Raw genomic sequence first — 10959 nt, 5'->3', positions numbered from 1 at the left:
TGAATTTACTCCTCGTGAAAAACAAAAGTATCTTTGTACCTTTGTAACTAAAAATAAAAATATCTCGTTGCATTTGCATACTACTAACTCACGAACTGTTTCAAACCTCAAGGCTCATCTCGTTCATTTAACTAAAATCCTCAGCCTAACCCACAGAAAATGTCGAAGTAAACCCAATATATGAATACTTCCTCCTCTTTTACAGAAGAATAAATATGGCCGTTCTGAACTCTATCGGGATCAAATCTTCTCACATACCATTTACCTTTACAACAAGAAATTTGATTGGCTGTTTATAGTACATCCAGTCTGATTGGTGTGACATACATACATCTCTCACTCACTCACTCACTCACCCACTGACCAGTCCATAACATACCCGACGCGCCGACTAAGAGGTATTTTTTTACAAAAAAATAACTCAAAAATTAGTAGTATAGGAGGGACTGGTTCGTCTTTTTTTGTGGATTCAATTATTTTCTTTGTGAGGAATACATTAACGGTAGTGACGTCATAAGTTATTGTCTTGATCCCTTGAATAAAATGCGGTGGATTCTCATTATCGTATAACCAGTTTGACAGGTTTATCAATGACATCGTGTTATATTTTTATCTTCTAGCAGATCTCGTTGGTGTAACTGGTTTGACATGCTTATCAATGACACCATGTTATATTTTTATCTTATGGCAGTCATAGTCTGTGTAACTGGTTTGGTAGGCTTACATAAAGTTTTGGATACTTGATATCATAGTAAATTTTCATTGTCCTTAAGGTGACTTACTACAGTTTTGATGGAATATAACAGCCCAACTTCTAACTCTTTTCAAAAATGTTCCAAGATATTTTCCCCTTCTCTATTTACTGTTTGCTTAAGTCTTTAACCATTCTATGTGAAATTTGAACAATTAAACGTCAACAAATGGCTAAAATGAACGACCGAGTACCTAAGGAGAGACTGGGTACTAGTAGGTTAAATCACGTTTTTCTCAAAATCTACCGGTATGACCCCACCTCAAAATTTCAGGAATAAGAAATTGGCTCTGATTTAACACTCATGCAAAGTAAAATAAAAATCTGTACGACAGATTTTTTGCAAACTAAGAAAATGTGGGATCAATAATTGCTCAAAATCTGTCTTACAGATTCTCTTTTAAATTTTGGCTCTAAACTTGATTCACCCCTACAAATCAACTGTGAAAACTTTATCATGAGTTGTGCGATAGGTTTTCGAGCAATCCTCGATCAAAGACTAGCTTTTACAATCTTGGACGAGAACCGAATTGCGCATGTCCTTTATTTAAGCGCGCGCTCATTTGACGCCATGTATCGGGTGCAAGAAACCAAGAGTAAATTAGAGCTCTTTTACCGGTTGTTTATCGAACTTTTTTGTCATGTTTTTTTTTACCCTAGGCTTGAACACATGTTTGAATGGCGTTTGAAACTATTGCTACGTATACCGAAGTGATTTGACGCCTTTCAAGTGATGAAGTGGTTTTCGCTTACTCCTAGGGTCACTTACGTCATTTTTGCACGCGCCATTAACACCGGACGTCTGGCAGGCAATCATAGCGCGAGTAGCGATAGATTTTGATACCATTCTTTTTTTTTTTCGTATTCCCCTTAGTCGCAAGAAATATTAAAATTGCTGTTGACAAAATAGCATGTCTTAAGAAAAAATATTGTGATTTACCAGGATCTAACATCTCCAAGCTCAAGAAGTCTTTTCATTCGTAAACTATGAAACCTCATCACATAACGACAACTTCACACAACGTAATGACGGAACCTCATCACGTTATGACAAAACCATACCACATAACAACGCTACTCCAGTACACCATGATGAAACTTCATAGCATCAAGACAAAAGTTCATCGAAAGAAAAATAATCACATAAGAAAATTATGGCTTTCCATAGTGCAGCTCGCCGATCGTCCCCACATTCAGTCGACGTAGTTGTGTGGCCCGTGTGAACGGAGATTCGCACAACGTAGAAATTTTTGGGGAAGTTCTGGAAATCGTTCAACGATCGAGGAGAAATATAAAAAGTTGCGTACTCGACTAGCTTCGCGCGCCACGAACAACAGAGTAGAAATCGCGTACATTAGCAATATAAATTTACGATATACCTTCGATAAGTCCGCCGTGAAAATTGATCGGCCAATATTGTTCCGTTACGCTCATGTTACAGCTTGTGATTTCCTTGGCTTCGTTGAATCTCTTTTTCTGAAACTCTCCACGAGAATCTTCCCGGGCCAAGTATCTACCGCGATCGATGAGGAAAACCACTTCGTGTAAGAAGTGTCGCCTGGCTGGATCTCCTCGCCGATTGGCCAGAAAAAGATTTTTCTGGCCAATCAGCGGGACGGAATTCGAACAACGATGGTACTGGTTCGGTAAGAATAAGTGCCCAGGGGCTTGTCTGCTCTTGAAGTAAACTTTCGCCCGAAAATATCGCTCGCCCGAAAATATCGCATCGTCCCGACTAACAGCCCCTGGGTCTCCGAGGATGTTCACACACCCGCCCTAATATTTACTGGCGGGTCCGGCCAAAACAGTTTGTTAGTGTTGATACCTGTACCTATAGGATAGAACGCTGGATAGAAAATTATAGCCAAAAGGCGCGCATTGTGGTCTCTCCTTTCTCATCGTTTGACAGTAAATGTACCGGATATCTAAAGTAAGCTATTGTAGCTATGTACATGCAATTGCTACATAGAAAATTAAGATAAACAGCATATTTTATAAATTTTCTTTGTTTAAATAGCACTATGTGTTAATATCTAGCCAAGATAATACGGATCAAACTAATGTTATTTAACGTAAAGCACGGTGCACTATTATAAATAAGTACGTAATGTAAGGTATTAATAAATTGTAAGCAATGTTAGCATTGTAAGTTGTGTTTCGGTTGTGCATGTTAAATTGTAAGTTATGTTAGTACTGTAAGTGGAGTAAGTATCGCAAGCAATGGTAGGGTTTGTAAGCTAGTTCGCTAATGTAACTCGAAATGCAACTAGTGAAGATAATACATTGTAACTAACGTTATTGTTGCAAAGCAAAGGAACATGTATCAACTGTCGAGGCCGTATTTTCTGTCACCGGAACTGAAAGTCATTGGGTCATGTTGGCGCCGGTGACAATTTTGGGTTTAGAGTGCATCAACAGCGGCTAGCTTTGTCTAGCTTTTCACTTAGTCTAATGAAGATGACTTTCATACGAGAACTTCTCAAAAGAAAAATAACAGCATCTGTTAAACGATGGTGGTCGAAGATAAACGACTACCACCAAACTGATCACACCGACTGAAATTGACCAAGCACTGATGAATGTCGTTGTCTTAGGGAGCCGAGTATTTCGTTTCACCATCAGGGCTCAAGTGCGGATTATAGACCATCTCGCAAATGTCTTTATTTGCACTGCACTGCAAAATAAATTAAAAATTAACGAGAAAAATTTGCCTACTTTTCCGCCCATCAAAATGAACTAATTTTTTTAGTCATATAATAAAGCGAGTTATTCGGACGTTTCACTATTATCTTAAGATCATTATAATCTTAAGAAGATTATAGTTCCCACCAACTTTTCTTAGCGATGGGTTGTACGAAAGTGTTGATATTTTTCCTATTACAAACTACCGCCATTTTCTCCACTAGAGAAAACTCCACATCTTCTCGTTCATCATACTTCGAATTTCGAGATTATAAGCAGCTTAAGGGTGAAGGGGGGTGCGGGGTGGGGGGCGGGGGGACAGGGGGCTCAGAACCTTCCGCCTCCCGTACCCTGCTCTCCCGCTTCCCGCACCTTTATCTCCCGCCTCCCGCCCTTTTCCGTCCTGCTCCCGTCCCCTGTAAATTGGCAGAGTCAAAACACATTCTACTCATTTAGCTTCGCAATTCTTAGGCATTTCCTTTGTTTTTAAATAATTTAACAAGATTACCACTGCCATATGTTTCAATTCAATGAAGTTTTGACCTACTTGTTTATCTTCTTTGAGTTTCACCGTTTCAGTCCATTTTCATCGGCTCTTCAGATATATTTCTGAAATCCGTTTTCAGTGACGACGGTCTCAAAAGTTAATTCTAAATTGTATCTTGTTCTGATAAAGTATACGGATTTCCAGTAACCAGTCCGGCGTTTATTAGGATCAGACAATTAAATCATGGAAGTAGGATTTGACGGAATTGCAGCCAAACGTCCCAGGCGGATTTCAGATATGCGTATCTGGACTCACTGGCAATTTCCTCTAGCCAATGTACACATGCAAAATCTTTAAGAATTTAGAAATTTGGTACTGTTGTGTTTTAGAGAGTTATCGTGTGATACAGTATCTACAGTGTTAGCGAATGCGAGGAAACAAGGAAAAACTCAAAATATATGTTAAGCTTAACGATTGCTGTGGTAAGTTATTAAACAATGGCTAACAAAACAGGACAGCACACCTACCGTGCAATTCATAATCTTTAGAAGCAATCTTCTCTTTGTTTTCGATGAAGTCGTTCCTGACTGCTTCCCAAGCTGTTTGTCCGCCTATTCTAATTGGAATCGATTTCGACTTGTTTAAAACAAAAAACTGAGACGTAAAACGAACCACTCCACACTCTCCAGCGCGCTCATTAAAGCAGCATTCAGTTGAGGCATCTCTACACCACGCGGTGAAATCTTTGGTCCGTTCTGATTCACGGTCGTAAGGAGCAATCTCCCAAGAAGGTCTTCCATGCACGGACCTTTCACTGCCTCACCGAAAAATACTGAGACCTAATAAAATTGTCTTGGACGACATTGATTTGAGATCGCCTGCTCGTCTCACCTTTTTGCAATTTAACAGCTTACGCGACACATGTGCACTAATGCCGCTAGACATTTCATGACCTATGACGTAAACACTGTAAACGGGTTTACTATTTGACCGGAAGTAAGCCTGTTTTTCAGCCCAAGCGCAAATTTTCATTTGCTCGTTTGCTCAGAAATCTCAGAAGTGACTGAGAAGACGTTAAATGCAAGTCAAATATATTTTGGGTTCTTGTTTTTGAAAGTATTCTAACGCACTGTTGAATTAAAAAAAATTAGCGTTTCGCATTTCTCTCCCGCTTCCTGCCCTCTTAGAACTCTCGCTTCCCGCCCCTTCCTCTCTCGCCTCCCGTACCCCTCCCACCCCCACTTTTTAAAAGTATTTTTTTTATCAATCAGGGTTGTTTGGTCGCGAGCTGCTTCGATGGAGGTTCTTGTTTGCCACACAAAGAAAAGCAAACTTTTTCATGCTCTTGTCTACCACCTTGGACTGGAGACAGATGTGAAATTAGATTGGGTAATAATTACTTGGCCGTAATAATTTACAGTTGAAAAGTAATTAAATTTGTCAGTTATCGTTTTTACAAGTTTTATAAGGCTCTTCTACCTTGACTCCGAAATATGCGGACAAGCTCTTTGTCAAAATTTTATAGTTGAAAAGTTGTATAAAGAAATATTGACTGATGAAACTCAAAGCAATGTAAAAATCAGCTTTCGTACAACTTTGAAAAGCTGTTTTTCCCACTGTTTGTCATTTGAATTAAAATCAAAACTATTGACTTAGAGCGGTTTTCCGCAGCAAATATCCCTAATATTGAGATAGCGTTTGTTGCTCGATAAAAAAAGAATTGACGTCCAAGAGAATGGCTACTGTATGCTTTCCGTTGCATGTTTCTTAAACCAACCAATAGCCGTGCGCGTCTCTCGCTACGGAACGATCGCTTAGCCAATAAAATTGCTTCTTTCTAGTTTGAAATTTATTTGTGTCGATGCGAAGTCATCTCCAGGTTACATAAAAATTGCTCTAATTTGCGTATATTCCTAAACTGAAATATATCCCTTTCTTAAATTTAATCCGATTAGGTTGTCCGCAAGATTGAGTTCTTCACGGAAATTCATGTTACCACGTCATCGACACTCCGACCCTTAACTGGAGCGACGCTCGAACAACTTGCCAGAATCTGGGAGGAGACCTCGCTATCATCAGATCAGAAGATGAGAACAACTACATACTTGAACTGCTAAAGAAGCAAGAAACTGTGCAAATTGGAGGTGCATGGGTTGGACTTTACCGAAAGGCTGACAATACGTTTTACTGGATCGATGACACTCCAGTAACGAGCCAGTTTTCTGTATGGGGAAATGGAGAACCGAATAAGGTCCGTAAGAAATGTGTGTTTATGCATGCTTGGTACGCACCAGGAAAGTGGAATGACGTGGAATGCAGTTTGTCACAGGCAGAGAAGAGTATAGCCCCAGTTATCCTCTGTCAGAAAAGGTTGATGTCATGGCGAGGTGACTAATCAATCAATTAATCAATCAATCAATCAACCAATCAATGAATCAATGAATCAATGAATCAATCAATTAATCAGTCAGTCAGTCAGTCAGTCAGTCAGTCAGTCAGTCAATCAATCATCAATCAATCGATCAATCAGTCAATTTATTAATGTCATGCGTGGGAAGAGGTTGCCCTCGGTATCCGAGCCAGGAGCTCGTGTATAAAACGCATGACAAAGATAACGATGAAAGAGGAGGAAAAATATTAGATATCAGTCAAACAGATAAAATTATAAATAAAAGTCTAATAGTAAAAAATGAAACATTACAAAGTTATATACACCAAACCTACACCTGAGACATCTCTCAATAGTTCTAATGAAACAATAATTTAAAAAAAATCAATTTAAAATTGAAAGCAGTCACATTTACAACTAGACTTACAACTTAGAAGATTAAAAGTCTCTAAGGTCTTGTGAAATTCATTTAAATTAAGTACCAATTGGTACTTACTTGGAAAAAAGGCCGAGCGAGACATTTTTCACCTTATACGAGCTTTAAGCTCTATGCTGGAATTTTGACAAAGCCATAGAAAATGCAGCCAATCAGAATACAGGAAAACCGTTGTATACTCAACGGTATTAAACTTAACCGACACGTCGCCGAGGCTGCGTGTATGTCGCATTGATTGCGTTGGCCACTGTGTTTTCTATGACATGGTATAAAATAGATATGCAACACTTTCTCTTAGTTTACCATGGAATATGCCACTTGTCACAGTGTCATGGGAAACACAATCCTGTCATGGGTGGTGTGTATACCGAGAAAATAAAAGTGACTTTTGGGATGTTCCACGGTGTACCACTCGAAAGCGTTACATAACTAGTATGTATACAGACTCAGCTGTAAACATTATTCTAAGCTATTCTAAAAGTAATGTATTTTAAGTATAATTAAAAGTTTTTGACAAAAGAACCAAATATTTCTGTACTTTCATAAAAAAAGTAAACCACAGTTAGGTTTTCCTCCAAGACAGACTGGTTAGACTGGTTAGACTGGTTAGCTAGCCCCATCCGGTCTACTACAGAGACACACGCATCCGTCTTAGTATTCAAAGCGGATCCAGACTAACCAGTCTGTCATTGTTAATTTATGTATCTATAGGATAGAAAGCTGTATAGAAAATCATAGCCAAATGTGGGTAGCCTCAACGGTGTATCCACAAACGATTGGCGCGGTCATTTTGGCATCTGGTTTCTCTCCTTTTGTAGAAACAGTAAATGTACCTGTGTCTAAAGTAAAAAAGCATGTACCAACTGTCGAGGATGCGATTTTTGTCACCGAAATTGCCACGCAACGTTAAGATTCGTCATTGCGTCATGCATTTTGATGTGACAATTACGTGGTAAACATGAGCTCGCGCGCTAGTCGGTGATTCCTCGAAATTGCATTTTACAATAACCGTCTAATTTCTCGCGCGTTGATTGGCTCATTTTTATCATCAATAAGAGTACAAACGGATAAAATTTTAATTAATGCAAGCTTTCAAGGTCAACTTTAAGCTGTCAAACTGTCAACTTTTTAACCAATGAGATTTTATGGACTTTTTTAAGTAGCCAATCAAAAAGCGGGAAAAGCGAGTTTACTGTGGAACCACTCGCCTGCGGCTCGTGGTTCCACAGCCATTTTGACAATGTTATGACGCAATTTATCATCAATAAGAGGACAGACGCATAAAAAACTGACGTCAATTTGTTAATTCCACATACCTACTGCTCACGATTTTCGCGTCATTAGCGCGCGCACATGAACGCGTGCACGCACACAACGTAAGGGCCGCTTTACACGGTACGACTTTGTCGAATGCGACAAGCTTACGCTAGGCCTACGACATGACTTAGGACCATTTACACGCACACGACATTTTCACTTACAAAATTAAATGTGCAAAAGTTTGCACGGGGATTTACGGAGCGAAAGTTCTAACAAACTGTAAACAAATATTTTAGTTGTCCTGCGCTTTGAAAAACGTTCTAACGAGATGTTTTTCGCTTTAATCCGTTCAGTACTTTTCAAATCCGTCCGCCATTTTGAAGCAAGAAAACTTTTCCTTCGTCCCCTACTCAGTAGAAATTTGTCACAAAATATGTCATTTTCTATCGATTTCGGCTACGATTGTCGCAGCGTTTTAAAACATGTTTTAAAGTCCTACGACATTTTTTGACGTACACAATAGTCGTAAGCAAGTTGTAGGTTTGATTTATACGAAACAATTCATGTCGTACGCCTGTCGTAAACTTTTCGCATGCGACAAAGTCGTACCGTGTAAATCGGCCCTAAGAGATTTACCCCAAGCTCGACAGCGAAATAAATGCTCGTTTCTTAAACGAGCACGGTGACTTATATTTTTTATTGCATAATTTTGGTGTACAAATCCTCTTTAAGTTCAAAAACCTGTTAGGATTACGACAGGTGGTTGGTAGCAATATATGAAGTTTTTATTACCTGTAAAATAGCTTATGATGCTTTGTTAATTCCAAATTGTACATAGTTCATCACGAATTTGCAAGACTTAAATGAATGATTCTAAATTTCCATTCCTAACTGAGGTATAATTTACTTCAGCAGGTATTTGTACCAAAAAGTGTTCTTGGATTCTCGTTATCATCGACAATTTAAAAGTTTTTTACATATATTTATTTACATTATACATCATTACTTTTTGTGTCACATAGTTCAGTTCCTCTTTGACTGAGTTCTAGCAGTTGACTATTTGGAAACTTACAAACACTAATTTTGAAGTGCATTTCGGAAAAACAATTCTAAAAAGCCAAAGTTTGAAATTAAAGTCGGGGTCATCCGAAGAGAAAAAAAATGTTTTAATTAGTATGTTATTAAAATAATATTTCAAACATTTAGTGTAATTTGTAAATGGGGTATTAAATGAAAAGTTAGCTTTGCGCATCAAAGTCTTCAGATATTGGAAAAAAAGAACAGTTTTGGTTGTTTTAAAACAAAATAAAAAACATTCAACACAAAATTAGTAGGGAGCTTAAGCAACGACGACGACGACGTCGAGGACGACGACTAGTAAAAAATGAATTTATATTTTACAAACGAAATTCGCGATTGTCTAGATCTGTTGGGTACGCCAATGGCTCTAAAAACGTGCTTAAGCTAAATATGCAACGACGGCGTTCAATTCCAACTGGAAATACGAAAAATTAGCTGTCGTCGTCCACGTTTCGTAGACGACGCAGAACTTGGTTATTTCACGTTGTTGTTTTGCAGAGGACGGCAAAGAAATGTACAACGATTTATAACGCACGTGCACAGCTTTTGTTTTGCTAATTAAACCTTTTGTTTTGTGACGTTCACGCTGCCGTCGTCGTCGTGGTTTGCTTAAGCTCCGTAATACTTCTCCCAACACCAAGGTTTAATGAGATATTGTTCTTGCCGTGAGAACATAAAATTCATATCTTCGAGCTAACGTGTAATGTTCTTTTTTATTATATAGCCATACTGATGACGACGTTTTTGACGATTTTCCGAAGATTTCCGAAAATTCTCCAAACCTTGTCCGAGGATCACACGAAAATTTCGAAGATTACCGCAGATTACGAAACATTGCCGAAAACTTTCGAGGAAGACCCAAAGATGTTTTGATCATACACCAACGAATTTAAGGTGGCTCCTTATAGTTTTACGATTGCACGCGCGCATAGGAAGAAAGCTCAAGTAATCTGCGCGCGCTCAAAGGAAAACGTCGGTGTTTTTCGATTTTTATGACGTCAACATGAGCTCAAAAAGCAAAAGAGACAGTGAATTTTCTCGCGTTTCCTTCGGTGAATTTTTCTTTTGGCTCAGTTGTAACCACATACAATTCCTAAAAATACCCTATTTTTGTTAAAACACGTCAGAACTAATCTAACATATTTAGGAGAATGACAAATTACAGAATATTGGAAAAACCGTCTGAAAAACCTTGACTTTTTACCAATTCAAAATGTCAGGCAATATCATTTCCATGATGTGGCAAAGTATGAAAAAATTTTAACGGAAGGAAAGTATAAATATTACCGAGTTTAGGCCAAAATGAGGAATATATATCTGCCTGTCATTAGATAAGATGTTGCCATGGTAACGACCTTAATCCAAAAATTTACAACCCAAAAATAAGCCTTATTTTAACAGTAACCATACTGGTAAATCTCTACGGGGAAAACTTTAAGAGAAATTAACTAAGTTTCCTTTTCTAACTCGCGCTCTATAAATCATGCATGTCGTTTAAGGAGTAGTATTTCCTTTACCTTGGGCTCATATGTAAAGTATAGATAATCTTATGGATGCAAAGTGTAATTAAAATATTTTAACTACAGGCGATACTTGAAACTTCTTTAAAATGGCGCAAGCCTTCATGAATGCAATTTTAAACAATTTATAAACATCACAATTGCACGAGTTTTCATACGACGGTCACTCATTAATTTTGTGGTAAGAAAAATACCAATTCGAATGTATTAATTTGCAATGCAATTCAAATTGATTTAAACATTTACGAACAAATCTGCCTGTTCTCAACCAATCACAATGAACTAATTTCCTCAGCCATATAATAAAGTGAGTACTTGAAAGTATCATTATAATCTTCGTTGTTCGCAGCAACT

At 38.1% G+C, this 10959-nt stretch overlaps 1 pseudogene; it reads left to right on the top strand.

Annotated features, from left to right (window-relative positions):
- Positions 1 to 4163: 4163 nt before the first annotated feature.
- On the top strand, positions 4164 to 6315 carry LOC110042002 (perlucin-like protein; annotated as a pseudogene).
- Positions 6316 to 10959: the final 4644 nt, after the last annotated feature.

This window comes from Orbicella faveolata, unplaced genomic scaffold (genome assembly GCF_042242905.1).
Source record: "Orbicella faveolata isolate gen_17 unplaced genomic scaffold, um_ofav_v1 contig_25, whole genome shotgun sequence".
NCBI classification, from domain to species: domain Eukaryota; kingdom Metazoa; phylum Cnidaria; class Anthozoa; order Scleractinia; family Merulinidae; genus Orbicella; species Orbicella faveolata.
The sequence above is the reverse complement of the archived record's forward strand: the minus strand, read 5'-3'. Positions and strand labels throughout refer to the sequence as shown.